This window comes from Atractosteus spatula, chromosome 1 (genome assembly GCF_055471065.1).
Source record: "Atractosteus spatula isolate fAtrSpa1 chromosome 1, fAtrSpa1.hap1, whole genome shotgun sequence".
Classification (NCBI taxonomy): domain Eukaryota; kingdom Metazoa; phylum Chordata; class Actinopteri; order Semionotiformes; family Lepisosteidae; genus Atractosteus; species Atractosteus spatula.
The window spans coordinates 3,018,296-3,034,378 of NC_142706.1; positions in this window are offsets into that span (position 1 = coordinate 3,018,296).

Here is a 16,083-nt window from a genome sequence, read left to right on the forward strand (position 1 = left end):
TCTACAAATCATTTACAAGTCTTATTGATTTCACAGTACAAAATCTGTTCCACTCATTTCTTGTCTTCAGTGAAATGTCTGTGTTTCAGAGCATGCTGGACTAAAAATCACTGGAACGCAAAGCAATGTGTGTCTCTACCAAACAAACAGCAAAAGCGCCTTATTGGGATGAGAGGGTTTGCTGAAGTTATGAATCTCTAGACTGGCTTGTGGAACCACATAGGGTTATAACGATCCCATCCATCCATTTCCCAACTCCCTCATCCAATACAGGGATGTGGGGGAGCCAGAGCCAATCCCAGCAAGCAACTGGCACAAGTGGGACAGTTGATAAACCCTTGATGGGAGGCCAGTTAATTGTAGGGCACACACAGACTCACACTCAAACCAGGGCCAATTTTCCCAGAAGCGAATGCACCTACTAGTGTGTTTGCACTGTGAGAGGAAGCCCAAGCAAGCGTGAGGGAACATACTGTACAAACTCCATGCAGCTCGCACCCAGAATTGAATCCAGGGACTCAGTGCCCTTGATAACAATTCCATCTTTATATTTTTCTGAATCCTCTTTTCCACCGATAGTGCAGTTTCCAACGAAGTGCAACTATGTTTGGCTTTGTGATTTTGTTTCATTTGCTAATTAAGATTTAGATGTTTCCCAGAAAGAAGATTAATTCTAAATTCTGATCTTCAAATTCTGAGCTACCTGTGTTCCGATACAGTATGTCTGAGCAAGGGATTTTCGGATTCTGTTAGAATCTTCAAATAATGTTTGAGAAAAAGAATGTGGAAAGAAGAAGAATGGAAATTATATTGTCTATGATTTCTCAAGTGCTATCTGACATTTAAATTGACTTGCCATTTTCCTCCAGTCCACAGAAAATGATTTGAACAAGTTCGGCATGAATTTACTGTGAAATGTTGGCGCTCCATAGTCATCAACAGCAGGTGATGAGAGTGTTACAGGTGGGCACTAGAGACATGGAGGTGTTTTTATTAATGCCAAACCACTGAATCTATTTAAGGAATATCTAAGGATAAGCACATATGCTTTTACAGATTTTTTTTTTGTTTTCCTCACTGTCTATGGTCATGCACTGTTTCTGCAGACTTGAATGTTGGCAAACCTTATGTCAACTCAGGTAATTTTCCCAGAGTCTTAATTTTATTCCCTAGGATGAATTTAACGGAAAAAACAAGGGAATAATATTGCTTCACAAAAGGGTGATAACAGTTTTAATCAATTAGGTAAAGTTCCACAGGGCCACAGATGAATGTCAATAATAATCTGAATTAAAGGTCAAAAGCATTTTACCATTACTTTATCTAAAAATTGTATTAAAAATCCCTCATTATTACTTGTTTAGACTTATTCCTGTGACTTTGTCTTTTGAGTGAAAAGACAACGAAAACTTCAAGTGTCTTACAAAGTCTACCTGCCATCTCTCTTACACACTATGTCCTGTATGTAATGTAACACAGGACAAAGAGTATGCCTGGAGAAACAGTCATTTCAGGCAACTACAACAACAAGGTTATAAATAAGAGAAGGCCATTCAGCCTGTCTAGTTTGGTATTGGCTAAGGAACTCACCCAGCTGTTTTATTGAAAGAAGCTAAGGCATTGGCTTCAACAACATGGCTGGGCAGCTTGTTCTATACATCCCAAACACCCTTTGTGTAAAAGCATGAGTCCTGTTTTTATCTTTAGAAGCAGTGCCAAATGCAGATAAGACCGTCAGTCATTTGACATGTATCTCCTTTTGTGCCTTTTTTAGATTGCTTACCTCCTTGAAAAGTTCTATATAAATGCTTTTAATTAAGGAAAATAAATTTTTATTTAAAACTTATGCATAATAAGTTCTGCATAAGTGCCAAATCACAGCAAAGATTATGTACAGTATACTGTAGGTTAAGTTTTGCTTCCATTCTCTGTCAGAGTTTAATGTGAGGTGGATCAAATAAAAATATTTAAACAATCACAGTTATCCTTAGATATGATGTTTCAGACAATAATGCACATCATTTGATGTAATAATCAGCTGATAATCAGCAGCATGAGTTGTTAAAAGCTAAAATTCCTATTGCATTTAAGACATCTGTTTATCTCAAGGGTTATGGGAAGGAAACAAAGTGCCTAGCTACTGTATATTGTTGAATCTGATTCCCTTGGCTTCTTTTACGAAATGACTGCATGAGAATAAGAATAATTCTTTGCACTTTATGTATGGCGCTTTTCTGGACACTCCACTCAAAGTGCTTTACAGGTAATGGGGATCCCCTCCACCACCACCACCAATGCACAGTACAGCCCCACCTAGATGTTGCAACGGCAGCCATAATGCACCATACGCTCACCACACACCAGCTCTCAGTAGGGAGGAGAACAGAGTAATGCAGCCAGTTCATAGAGGGGGATTATTAGGAGGCCAGGATTGGTAAAGACCAATTTAAAATTTGGCCAGGATGCCAGGATAACACCCCTACTCTTTTCGAGAAACACCCTGGGATTTTTAATAACCACAGAGAGTCAGGACCTCATTTTATGTCTCATCTGAAAAATGGAACCTTTTTACAGTATAGTGTCCCCATCACTATACTGGGGAGTTAGGACCCACACAGACTGCAGGGTGAGCACCCTCTACTGGCCCCACTAACACCTCTTCCAGCAGCAATCTTAATTTTACCCATCCAAGTACTGGTCAGGCTCATACCTGCTTAGCTTTAGTGGGCTACTAATTTTGAGTTGCAGGATAATATGGATCCTGGCTTAGTTCTTTGTATCAATTAGCTACTGACTACCAAATGGGCCAGATGAGGCAAATTTGTAACCTTACCAAATAAAAACAGAAAACACACATAATCTGTTAAATGTAAATGCTCAGCTAAGCTAAAGACAAAAATAACAAGGGGCTAAACATTAATCGCAATGAGGAAGGAGTTTTTTTTTATTCTGAACAGCAGGTCCATTTTAAAAGTACATGAAATGAAATATAAAATATATAAGTGTAATACATTTTATTTTACATTCCAAATAGTTCTTTTTATCAGACCTACTTTTCTCTTTAACATTCTATAGAAACACTGTATATGATGAAAGGAAGAAAGACAGAGAAATAAAGGCATACATTCAAGATAATTATATTGAATGATGTTTTACAATTAAATCTTCTATCTTAAAATGTTGTCTTGGATCATTTGAAAAATGCACTCTTAGCCGTGACATGCATTAAGCATTCTGTCAAGAGTGCAAGAAGGAAATCAGTTCATGTCAAAGGAAAAGCATATATTCAGCAGAAGTATATTTCCAAGGCATAGAAATATAGCATAACATATTATAGGGATAATCATAATGAAAATGCATGATTCAGTAAAATTACTTAAGGAGTCAGTATATAATCTAACTCTATAATTTATTTTCCTTAATTAAAAGCATTTATATAGAACTTTTCAAGGAGGTAAGCAATCTAAAAAAGGCACAAAAGGAGATACATGTCAAATGACTGACGGTCTTATCTGCATTGAAACTGAACTTCAAAGTCTTAATAGCTCAGGGGAGATGTAGAAATGTTTCCCCACTGCCATGTGGAATGTACATCTCTATTTTTAAAAAAGTGTACCTTTTATCCTAGGAGAGCTGCTTCAAGTACCATCTTTTAAGTAATCTAAAGAGTTGTATCTTTGCTTTCTCAAGCAAGTACATACAGTAATGTGAACAACATAAAACAAATGCAGACCAGATTTTTACAGAGATGACACAGTCTCCACTCAGTTTTTCAAACAAAAAATACAGTTTTGAAAGACTTGAAGTAGCATTTGTCACCACATCTATCAAATGTCAATAAAATATTGTCTAGAACAAGACTTAATTCTCCATGAAAGGCAAAGCACATTCAATCTGTCATAAAGTTATTTTGACAATCCTATTTTTAATAAATATGATTCTCATGACAGTGGCATAGTGAATCAACGATAAACCCTCAGCACTCAGGAATTGCATTCCAAAAAAACCTGTTCTACTGAAGACCGTCAGTTTCCAAGAGCTTGTTTCAACAGTAATGACTGCATTAAACACATTACTTTTGGAATGAGAAACATTTTCAAATCTGACGACTGGAGGGCGTTAGACACAGATTGCAGGATTTCTCTGTTAAAACCCCAGGCAGGGTTAGGGTTAGCATTCACATACTACTTAGACAGTTTTTATGCTCAGTGCTGGGTTTTGGGTCCCAAGGAAACTTCATAACAAGTGATATTTTGCTCCTGATTTATTTTTTTTCGGAAATTTTTGTCCGCCTTTGTTGCATATTGCAGTACTGAAGAATTGCATTCCAAAACAGAGTTAGTTCGAAAGCTGTAAGAAAACCTGTTATTCTGAAGATCATCAGTTTCCAAGAGCTTGTTTCAATGGTATTGAGTGTTTTAGACTCGTAGTTGATAGTTTGAAGAATATTTTCAAATCTGATGACAGGGGGCTTTAAAGATAGATTGTTGTTGAAGCTCCAGGTAAGATTAGGTTTAGTATTCACATGCTACTAAAGACAGTTTTTACGCTCAGTGCTGGATTTTGGGTCCCAAGGCAAGTGTAGAACATGTGATATTTTGCTCCTATTTGAAAATGTTTTTTCAGACACTTTTGGCTGCCTTTGTTGTACAGTATATTGCAGTACTCAGGAAATGCATTCCAAAATGCAGTTCGGTCAAAAGTTGTAAGAAAACCTGTATTTTTGAAGACCATCAGTTTCCAAGAGCTTGTTTCAATGGTATTGATTGCTTTAGACACATTCCTTTTGGTTTGAGAAACATTTTCAAATCTGATGATTGTAGGGCGTTAGACACAGATTGCAGGATTTCTCTGTCAAACCCCCAGGCAGGGTTAGGGTTAGCATTCATATACTACTTAGACAGATTTTACACTCAGTGCTAGATTTTGGGTCCCAAGGCAAGTTTAGAACGTGATATTTTGCTCCTATTTGAAAATGTTTTTTCAGACACTTTTGGCTACCTTTGTTGTATATTGCAGTACTCAGGAATTGCATTCCAGAATGGATTATGTACAAAGGTTGTAAGAAAACCTGTTATTTTAAAGACCATCAGTTTCCAAGAACTTGTTTCAATGGTATTGATTGCTTTAGATACATTTCTTTTGGTTTGAGAAACATTTTAAAATCTGATGATTGGAGGGCGTTAGACACAGATTGCAGGATTTCTCTGTCAAAGCCCCAGGTAGGGTTAGGGTTCCCTTTTGATGTTTTTTTTTTTTTCCTGAGACTTTTGGCTGCCTTTGTTGCATATTGCAGCACACAGGAACTCCAAAATAGAGTCAGATGAAAAGTTGTAAGAGAACCTTTTGTACTGAAGACCACTAATTTACAAGAGCTTGTTTTAATAAATTTGCTTGTCTTAGACTTGTAGAGTCACTCAGTGCTGGATTTTGGGTCCCAAGGGAAAATTTGCTCCTTTCTGAGTTTGTGTACGTGTTCAATTCCTCGGTTGTCTTTTCCATGTTCTCCCCGTTTTCGTGGATTTCCTTCAGGTGCTCTGATTTCCCTCCACAGTACAAAGACATACTGGTAGGTTGATTACTGTGATTGACTGGCTTCCTGTCCAGGGTGTATCCTGCTTTGCATCTGTAGCTTGCTGGGGTAGGCTCCAGCTCCTCCGCGACGCTGAATTGGAAGAAGAGGTTAGAAAATAGATGGATGTACAGAATCATGCAGCTCTGAGGGCTTTCACTAGGAATGTAACTTGAAGGGAAAAAACACAAACCATCTACAGGATACTGTATTTTTCTCTGCTCAGTACAGTTCACTTATTTAAACTGTTCTACTGCATCAGGTCCAAAATAAACTGTGGATGAAATTAAACTTACACACCATAGTTATAATGTATATTTTGATTTACACAGATTCCAAAATAAACACTGTATGGTCTTATATAGAAACACTGTATATGATTAAAGGAAGAATGACAGGGAAAGGAAGGCACACACTCAAACTTATTGCATGGAAGTTATTTCTTTAAAAAAATGAATCCTTCAAACTTCTTCTTGTTTAAAACTATCCTTTTAAAGTTTTAAAGTTTGTATTGCAGTACGAAAAGATAGTAAATGACTTCATATTAACATGCGGCGAAATATATATAAGAACAATTAGAAGTTCTTATCAGAAGTTAAGAACTTATCAGAAGTTAAGAGTCAGAAGTTCTGACAACGGTAGCTTCCTTTACCGTTGTCAATTTGTAATTATTTAAAAAATATTTTTCACTACTGTCAACTGGTCCTCAATGCTTTAGAAAGAGTGAGGGAATATGGACTTGGGACAAGTCTGACCGATAAAAGGTTTGTTCAGATTCCCTCTGGTTCATATTCCCACAGAAACTAGACAGACGAAGGGGACAGAGATTGATAAGCGATGGGTTTTTCGTGGGATTCGTTTGGGCTGATTGCTAGTTTTCGTAGTGGACTGAGAATGGGATAACTGACTGATTAGTTAGGGGTATTTGTTGTCAGCTTTGGCTACTGATCCGTATAAAATATTTTTATCCATTTATACAGATCAGTCACTTTGGCAGAGCTAGATAACTCTCCAGAGTGAGATGTAGCTTAAAGGGATAAAGAACATCAGGATGATTGAGCAGGTCAGAAGTAGATTCTATTATTTTTGGAATGGTTTTAAGAGGGCAAGGGGGGGAGTCAGGGAGTTGCTAGCAAGTTTTAATCATTATGCCCCCAGGGTTAATGTCAGAGAGAACTTTGACATCCTTAAAATAAGGACACAAATACTGTATCGTGCTATATTCAAAAATTTATATTGTAAGAAAGTCAATGTAGCACACTCGTGTTTATGTTTTAATTAATAAAACTCTGCAGTCTTTTTAATGAAATTATATCAATGTATAAGTATAGTAAAAGTATGCAGAAGATTGTGATTATAGGTGTAAATGAAGTGATGGCACAACAGTCAGAACAATGAACACCAGGACAATAATCTGTTTAAATATTTTCATGTATTCCCATTGTCAGGCTTTTTCTCTTTGAAATTCCTCTAAATCATAGCTAAGGGCAGTGGTTAATTTTCAGATAGAGGGATACTGTATTGTTTAAAGACTGATAATTTTAGATGAAATAAAAAAAATGTTAATATAGTGTACACAATACTTCATCATGCGTTAATGAGTCAAATTAAAAATAAAACGTGTTTACAAAGAAAGTGGATTACAGTAATACTACCAGCTATATAAATACATATATTTAGATCCTTAAATGAATATAATTTTTAATGTCTTTGGATACACAATTCCATATTATATTCCCTATTAATTAAATTCTAAAAAGTATGCTTTTTTTTACTGCGATAATGAGCGCAAATATTCATAGGAAAGGTTAAAACAGCTTCGAACATGTTGTGATATTTATAAATATAAAAAATGTCAATATAGTGTCCATAATATTTGCTATTTTAGTTTTTCAAATTAATGTTTTTGTTAAAAGAAATCTCATGGTGACAGCTGGGTTCGAACCCCCTGACCTCCAGCATGCAAGGCACACGCCTAAGCCACTACACCACACACGTAATCATGGGTGAATGAGTTAAACTGATACAGACATTTACAAAGAAAGTGTACTACCATGATAATTTGAGCTATATGAATATAATTATATTGTCATGAATTTCTTTAGATACGCGATTCCATATGTTATATTCCCTATTAATCAAATTCTAAAAAGTATGCGTTTTTTACTGCGATAACGAGCGCAAATATTCATAGGAAATGTTAAAACATTATAACTTTTCATGAAGCATATAAGCCAGAAGGAGCACGTAAAAACATTTCCAAAATAACCACAGTATGTAACCATATGAAAGACTTTGATGCTTAAAATGTTTAGGAAGAAAGTGGAATTACTGGCGTGTATTTTTTAAACTACCAATACCAGCCATATACAGTTTACATAATATGTTTATGTTCCTAAATTAATATCGATTATGACCTTCAGACGAGTTATGCTCCTCTACTTTTTATGCTGAGCAACTAAAATTTCCCTTTAATTGTAAAATTCCAGATTTATATTCAATACTAAGCGGATTAAAACATGCACAGTAAAGAGATTAAATGATTTAATTGATTCACTAACAACCAACGCACCACTAGTGTCCCTGTTGGTCATTTTGGCCAGCCAATCACGTACCGCGGTACAACGCGGTGATCTGTGGATACTTTTGCGTGGTACAGGGTTGTGCCGTGCATTTTGAATGGCTGCTTCTGTAAAAACTCCACGCCGATAGCAACCCAGAAACTGAACCCCTAGCCCCACTGCTACCTGCAACACCGCATGTCGCCCCCTTTTCAACACCTTCTTTCACAATGCTGTACTGAACTAAGATTTTGTTCTTGTAAAGACTTTAGAACCAAAACGTTGCGTTTTCTACTTGTAGCATGCATTCATCTGTCCTTGTTCATTCATACCTCATGAACCGACGGCTCCCGACTAGAACCTTTACTTTTATGTTGTAATAAATGCCAAAATATATATATTTTTTTATAAACCATTCAAAGTTGATAACATCACTCCTCCATTCTGTCTGATCCATTAGAAGTATGGCTCATATCTTTATCTTCTTATCATTATTTTGGCTCAGCACATGATTGTATCCTTTCTATCTGCAGTTTCTTTAAAATACAATTTCTAAATAAATAAATATTATTTCACGTATAGGCCCTGGAGAATGTCTGTATGAGATTTGCTGAGCAGATCCCCATCGTAGTCAATTGTCAGTGACTCTATGATCCATTTGTGATTTTGGATGCTTATTTGTGGAAGCTCTGAACATTGACACCCAGGCTATAGACAGAGGTTTTATTTTTCTCTTTACAGGGTTATATTAGTTCAATTAGAAAATCATTAGTTAAATTAGGAAAAAAATCACTTTGACTCTTGCCCACAAAAATGCTGCACTGAGTGAAATTCAGAGGACAGTGCAGCCTTCAGGGCTGAAGCTGATAAGCCCTTCACTGAGCTGTATTAGAAATTTAACTTTCAATGCACATACTGTAACTTGTTACATAAACCATCCCTCCCTTCAAGCTCTTTTACCCCTAAAAGAAACACGTCGGTTGCTTTTACACTAGAAAGATTATCTTCTTTTTACGATTTCAAGGATAATGTCACTGGAGAGAGAATGGTTTCAAGGATAATGTTTAATGATATGCTGAACATGAGTATCAGTCATTAATTATTAAAAGGTTTCCTTTATTAAATGCAGAACTTTAGGAATTAATAAAAGCATAATAATTAGTTTGTGTTTAGCATCTGGCCATTTAATGAAAAGATGCTTGTGTACAGAGCTGTGTACAGGGTTGACAGGGTATAACTTAGATTAACTGTAGTTTGTCTGGAGTTTCAAATTTGAGAATGACTGAAGTATCCCCCTGTTAATGAATATCATTTCTTTATTGCCAGGAGTAGAAACACAGTTAAGTATGCCCACCAGACCAGAAGTGATCTACCTTCCTTTTGGGCGATTCAAATCTTTATTTTACAAGTTTTTTTTTTCCTGTAAAATCAGTCTGTCTTCTTATTTATATGATACAGCCTCTTCAAAAAAGTCTGTTATCCCCTGCAGTTGAAAGAAAACATGAATTGGTTGGTGTTTTGCTTAAAGGCACTCAGGGATGTTGTAGTATAAATATTATTTGCAGAGGGGGCATATAAAATATGGACAAAGTAAATACGGATCCCTCTAGTGTTTCCAAACAACTATGGGGAATTTGTCTTAGAAAGCATGCCCAGGGTTATGGATGTGCAGACAAGGAAAGAAATCAAATGAAACTAAAGTACATTGGAGCTGTTGAAAGACAACTGTGGAAAGAACACAGTGGCTGTTTCGCTGACTATTATGTTTCTCAGGCCGCTGGGGGAGAAGCTCTAACACATAAAAACCTTTGCTGCAGAGACTGGGGGCAACTTTGCTGCTCAGATTTCACCCTTTCACATTGAGATCTCTGTTGCTTCCACGCAAGCCAGTCTGAAAGTGACCGTTTTCCAGAAGGACAATGCAAGATTACAGAATGCCAGGAGAACAACAGCACTACTTTACAACAGGGGCACAACGGGGCTGGCCAACCTTCGCCAGCTGGCTGCAGGGACGAGCATCAGAACACAGCAGTGTGTCCAGAGGCTGATCAGAACTCTGTGTCAACACTGCCAGGATTCTGTTAAAGCTCAAGGTCACACCTGAAACGAACTTTCTAAGATTTGTTCACGTTTTCAGATTCTTTGATGTCTGTGTTTAAAATGTTTTGCTTAACTTTTGTGCATCAGCATATCCTGTATCTTGTATGTATATAATGTAATGAGGAGGAATAGTTTTCCTGCTGTCGGCCACTGTACATTTCCATTTTCATAAGGGGGATGCATGTCACATCAGCAGTAATAAAATAAAACCCAGAGGCAGCTGCTTTACAGTGGGTTTAAATATATCCATACAATTAGAACTGCAGCAGATAAAATATATGCAGCTGTCAAACAGCAGACTTTAGCATTACATGTAATTGTATAACAATGGTTTGCTTATCAGTACACCTCTTCAGAATCATGCATTTTATTAAGGCTTTGTGCACGTCTAAATTCTAGAAAGCAAGACAATCCTTCCGGCAAGGAACTCTTGTTTCAAGAACTGTCAGTACATTACGCTTAATTGGATCTCATCTAGCTATTTCTTGAAAGAAGCCAGGGTATTGGCTTCAATAAATTGCCCGATAGCTTTTTTCAGACTCCCCCTACCCTCTAGGTAAAGAAGTGCCTCCTGTTCCTATTAGTTTCCACTTGTGCCTTCTTTTTTATGCTTCACCATTTAATCTGAAGAAGTTCACTATGTTAACTTTGTAAAAGCCTCTGAGAAATCTGAATACGTGTATCAGGTATCTTTCCCAGTCCTCTCAATCTTAACTAAAGGTTAAGTTTCTTCAGCCTGTCAGTGTAGGACATTCCTTTGAGCCCTAGAATGCATGTGGTTGCTGATTGCACACAAAATTAAACAAGTAAATTAATAAATGAAACCTTACTAGTAGATTATACAATTTTAAAACAACTACCCTTTATCTCAAATTTGCACTTTTCATAACTAGCCACTACAAGCTCAGGTTTTCCCAGATTTGTTTTTTATAGTTTATGATCTTGCTGCTTAGATGCAATATTATTCAGCACATATCTACTTTGAAGGCCAGGTGCTTGCCCAGTCTTGAATCTTATCTAAAAGCCTTTTGAATTTCACACGCTGCTTTTACAGTGTTTGCTAATATTGCTATTTTAGCATCTTCTATAAACGTGACTCGGCAGCCTTTGAGCCACTTTTCACACATCACAGGCAGCACAGTCCCGTACTGTAGGTTCAGACCCTTTTGGAGGAGTAGTGGCTTCCTCACCAACAGGAACACAAGCCTGCAGGGGCCTGGCAGGATATAGGGGTGGCAGTGTTGCAGAAAGCCAAGAAGATAACGCCTGTCAGCCTCATCCTCCCCTCGTCAGTGCTGAACCAACCGTGCGCCACTATCAAGGGAATCCCGGTCATGTCCGGAAAAGTGCTCAAACCCGAGGCGCCTGAGTTACTACAGGTCCAAGGCACTGCTGACACTCAAGATGAGGACTGAACCCACACCAGCCTGATGGAGCACCAGTTTGCTTGTCAAACAGAAGGCTGTGGATGAGGAACATAAGTGCAAAAGCCAAGCATGTATAAAAGAGCATGTGTTGTTCTGTATGTGCTTATTTCTCAAAGATATCAAAATTAGGTAATACAGCTGTTTTGGAGCACTGAAATTCACATTTCTGGTAATTTATATTTTATTATATCTTTGGTTTAAGCAGTTTCTTTGCCCTTTTTTGTTTTTTAAGCTTACAAAATTCCTTTTGGAAAAAAAAACAGAAAAGGTGTTTCTATCTACAGCTTTTCCTTGTGTTGTGATAGCTGAAACTAATCCTCAGTCAGACACAATTTTCCTTCCAAATACCTCTCCTTATTAGGAATTCAATGATTCAGTTGGACTGGAGCAATTTACGGTAACCAAACCCCATGACTTATACATTGATGAGTACCCACTGTAATAAACTCTTATGCAAATATACTGTCATAACTTTGCCTTGAAGAAATTGATACCATTTCCAAATGACCTTTATTTTAGATATAAACTTTGCAGTTGAGATCAGATTCTGTTATTGATCTACCATAAGAAACACTCTTCCATCTTGTAGTGTGTGTTAAGAGCATATCGTATTATGGGTATGGATATTAATTAGTTATGCAACAAATCACAACGATACAGAACAGACAGAACCCTTCTCTCATTGCATGCATTCTTGTATACTCAAGTGTACCTGAAATTGTAAAATGTTGATCACAAAGATGGAATGAGAGCCTATAAGACAGTTCAGTTTTCCATAGAAATGTATCCATCACGCATTACATTACTATGAACTATAATTAGGATTAATTATCTTCAGAATTATCTGAAACAGAGATGGCCTTGTTTAGTCCTGAAGGCCCAACGTATCTGCAGGTCAACACTCCAACCTAGCTCATAATGTCCCAGTTATGCTAATTATTGTCTTAACTGGAGCAGGTTACAGAACATCTATTCCCATCTCTTCATGAACAACTTATTTAAAGAGATGATTAAAACCTACTGGACTGTATCTGTCCAGGTCTGTGCGGGTACCCCATACTAAAGAGCATCCTCAAGTTCTGCTTCCTGTAGCCCAGCAAGTCAGAAAGGAAGGCAGACAGACAAATAGATCTTACATAACCAAAAAATTAAAACCAAAAAATCACTAACTTCTAAAGCTGTGTACTGGTGAAGGTCACAGCAGACCTCAATTAATGTGGTATTTTCCCAAAAACTAATTATATCCAGCTTCCCACAAACAGAAATCCCCACAGTGTGGGGAAAAGTGTATATTTTTGACAATGATTGCCTCCCACACGTCCAACATACATATTAAACCAAATGTGTTCAACTAGAAGCAGTTACCCAACACATTAAAAGCCTTGGAGTTCAGCTCAATATGTTTTTGTATATTATTTTTGTGGACAAATATTTGTGTACATTTTTGATAGCCTACATTTCATTCATATCATTGCTAAAGTGCTCAAGTCAAAATAGCCTAAAACTTATGCAATCTTATTAAATGTACCGATTTGATCGTATACACCTTTGGTATGTTCAGTGAAGCAGCAGGCACATGTGGTTAACCTGAGAGGGGAAAAGACCAGAGTCAGCAACTGACAATAAAACTTTGTGCTGGGTCTGTTGTTTCAGTTGATGCTTAAACTGCATGTTCTCAGCTAGCTGGACGTTGAGACGTGTATGCAAAATCAGCAGGTCTTAATGCCCCAGCAGCAAAATAATAACCCAAAAAACTCAAACCTTGATGCTTAAAGTACTAGCAATAAAACACCACACACATCAAAAGAATTGGGAGTGTTGAGGAATGTACTTTTTAGGCACTTTAACAGGGCCAGAGCTAGATAGTGTAGGTGGGTGTGGCTTGTACGTCATTTTAGGGATCGATGTAGAGTGTCTCCCAACAAACATTTCTTGATCGCAACATAATCCTCAGGAGAACATAGACATCTTAAGGATGTATATCACACATATCATACACAGGATACATTCAATTTTTAACACGTTGACTATCCTATTTTTTATTTTGACCTAATCCAAATGTTCCAAAAGGTTCCCAGTGTTCCTAAACGTTCCCTATTGATCTCAATGGCTGCAAAATGTTTAGTTTTCCCCAAAAGATCCCAGTGTTCACAACTGTTCCTTAATGTTTTCTAATTTTCCCACCACACCCAAATATTCCTGAATATTACCATATCTTCCCAAATGTAACCAAATGTCCCCTAGTTTTCCTCGTGACCCCAACATGTAACTATGTTCTAAAATGTTACTAGTATTCCCAAATGTTCCAAGCATTCTCAAATGTGGTGAAACGTTCCTGAAAGTTCCCTTCTTGTCTTCCTCAATTCCATGTATTAATGTTGGTTATGCTGGTTTTGTTTCCTCTTACCTTTGAAGGATCAAACACGTATTTCTCTTATTTCACTCATTTGCTTTTACTGTGTAAATAATTTCCGAACTATCCTGCTAGAATAATGGAAAATGACTAACTGCAACTTAAGCGTGAGCTGGCTCCGCACCTGGAACGTGAAGGGCAGAGTCAGCTCCGGGCAGCCTGACCAGATCTGAGAGTGTCTGATATCTGCTTAAGCCATGATTAACAAAATCTAGAGGTACATACTGTCTGCTTAAACAATAATTAAAAGGAACCCAAGAATATTCTTACAATTCTTACAGTTTATCACATAACAGGCCTTGGCTTTACACCATATATGGCATGGAATTGTACTGGAAATGTTCTGGGTGGGTTTTCTGTTTGTGATTTCGTATAAAAAGCGTCCTTTTGTATCAATAAGTTGAGTAAGTGCTTCATCGGCTTTGGCTCCCGTCTGCATACGTAATGAAGGTAATGCCTTTTTCATACACACCCGGATCGTGTCTCCTTTGTTGGACACAACGCCTTTTAAAGACATTCGAAACTGCACATGTTTTCGACTTGTGGATGTAGTATTTCACAAGAGACTCAGGGTTTTGAGACCTAACCAGGAATAACAAGCGTGCTAAAAATTGATATGGAATATAGGCTTACCTTCAGACAATCTTAAGTGTTGTGTGCATTTGCAAATTTTTTTTTTTATTTTTGCGCAAAACGATAAGCTTCTTGTTAGCTCATCGAGTTGTGTAAAATGTTTTTGGAAAGCACAAGAGTTTTGAAAAAGTGCCATTGCACAATTCATGGAATGCACTCAGCCTGCACGGTCCTTGGGCAAATTGGTACTTGAAGTTCAGCACAACCTGAAGCCTCCAGAACTACATGGAATTCTGCTTGAAAGCCTTTTTTGTTCAAAACCCTTTTTAGAAAAAACAGGAAGCTCTCACAAAGCAAAGCTTTTTGGTACAGCAGCTCTAAAGGTTAAAATTAGATTCGCTTTTTGCTTTGCTATATACTTTGTAACTTTTTTTGTAAGTCGATACCATCAAAAAACCTTAAAAGTTATACAGTGAAAAAATATGCATTACTCTTTGTAATGTGTTGGGCAGCTGTAGCATTGAAATGTAAAATAGAAGATAAATTATTAACCAGTACCCAAAAATGGATATATACTATTTATAGCACATGGGCAACAGATTTCACTTAAGATAGCTAAAAATGGCTGCTACTGTTGTCCGTTTTGCCGAGTTTAACAGTCATTACTGACTTTTTCCACAGTAAGATCAGATGTAACTACTTTGCCATTGGACAGTTTCAATAGCCCAGTGGGGATTCAGCTTACCAGCAAATAGTAATCATCTTTTGGCATCTTCACCAGTCTAACACTGTATGTGATGTGACGGCTATGACCTTTTGTGACTGCACATTCATTACTGGTTCATTACATCTTCCCTTATACTTGAATCTCACAGCACATCAGCCCTGGTGTTTTTGAATTCTGTTGAAATAATGCATTTTTATTCTGCTATTTACCTCAATCAGAAGGTGACTGCTGTGCAGAGACTAAAATACCATGTCCTCTTTTCAACAGAATACTTAAAAAAATATATACTGCAAAATGTATAAAAGATAATCATAATTTTCTGTAGTGTAGTAGATGGCAGCCTTTGAAGGCAACCCACAGTATTTTAATTAAAGAAAACTCAAGGAACAGTCTGTCCATCAGCCCAGCTTAAAACAGGCCAGCATAAACAAACATATTTCAAAAATGGATTTAGAAGATTCATCTATGACAGGATTCCCAGAGAATTTTAGAACTAAGTTCCCAAGGCAAGAAACAATTATAGAAGACCTTTGTTTCCCCCTGATTTTAAGCCATCCCTAGGAACGATCAAGACTGCAGATCTCAGTGATGCTGGGGTGTGATGCACACATTGAACCTCACAGTACTTTAATAAGCAGGGCCCTGGGCAAAGAAATGTCCTTACAATGCAACAAGCAGAATCACAAACCCAACACTACAAATTTCAAGCT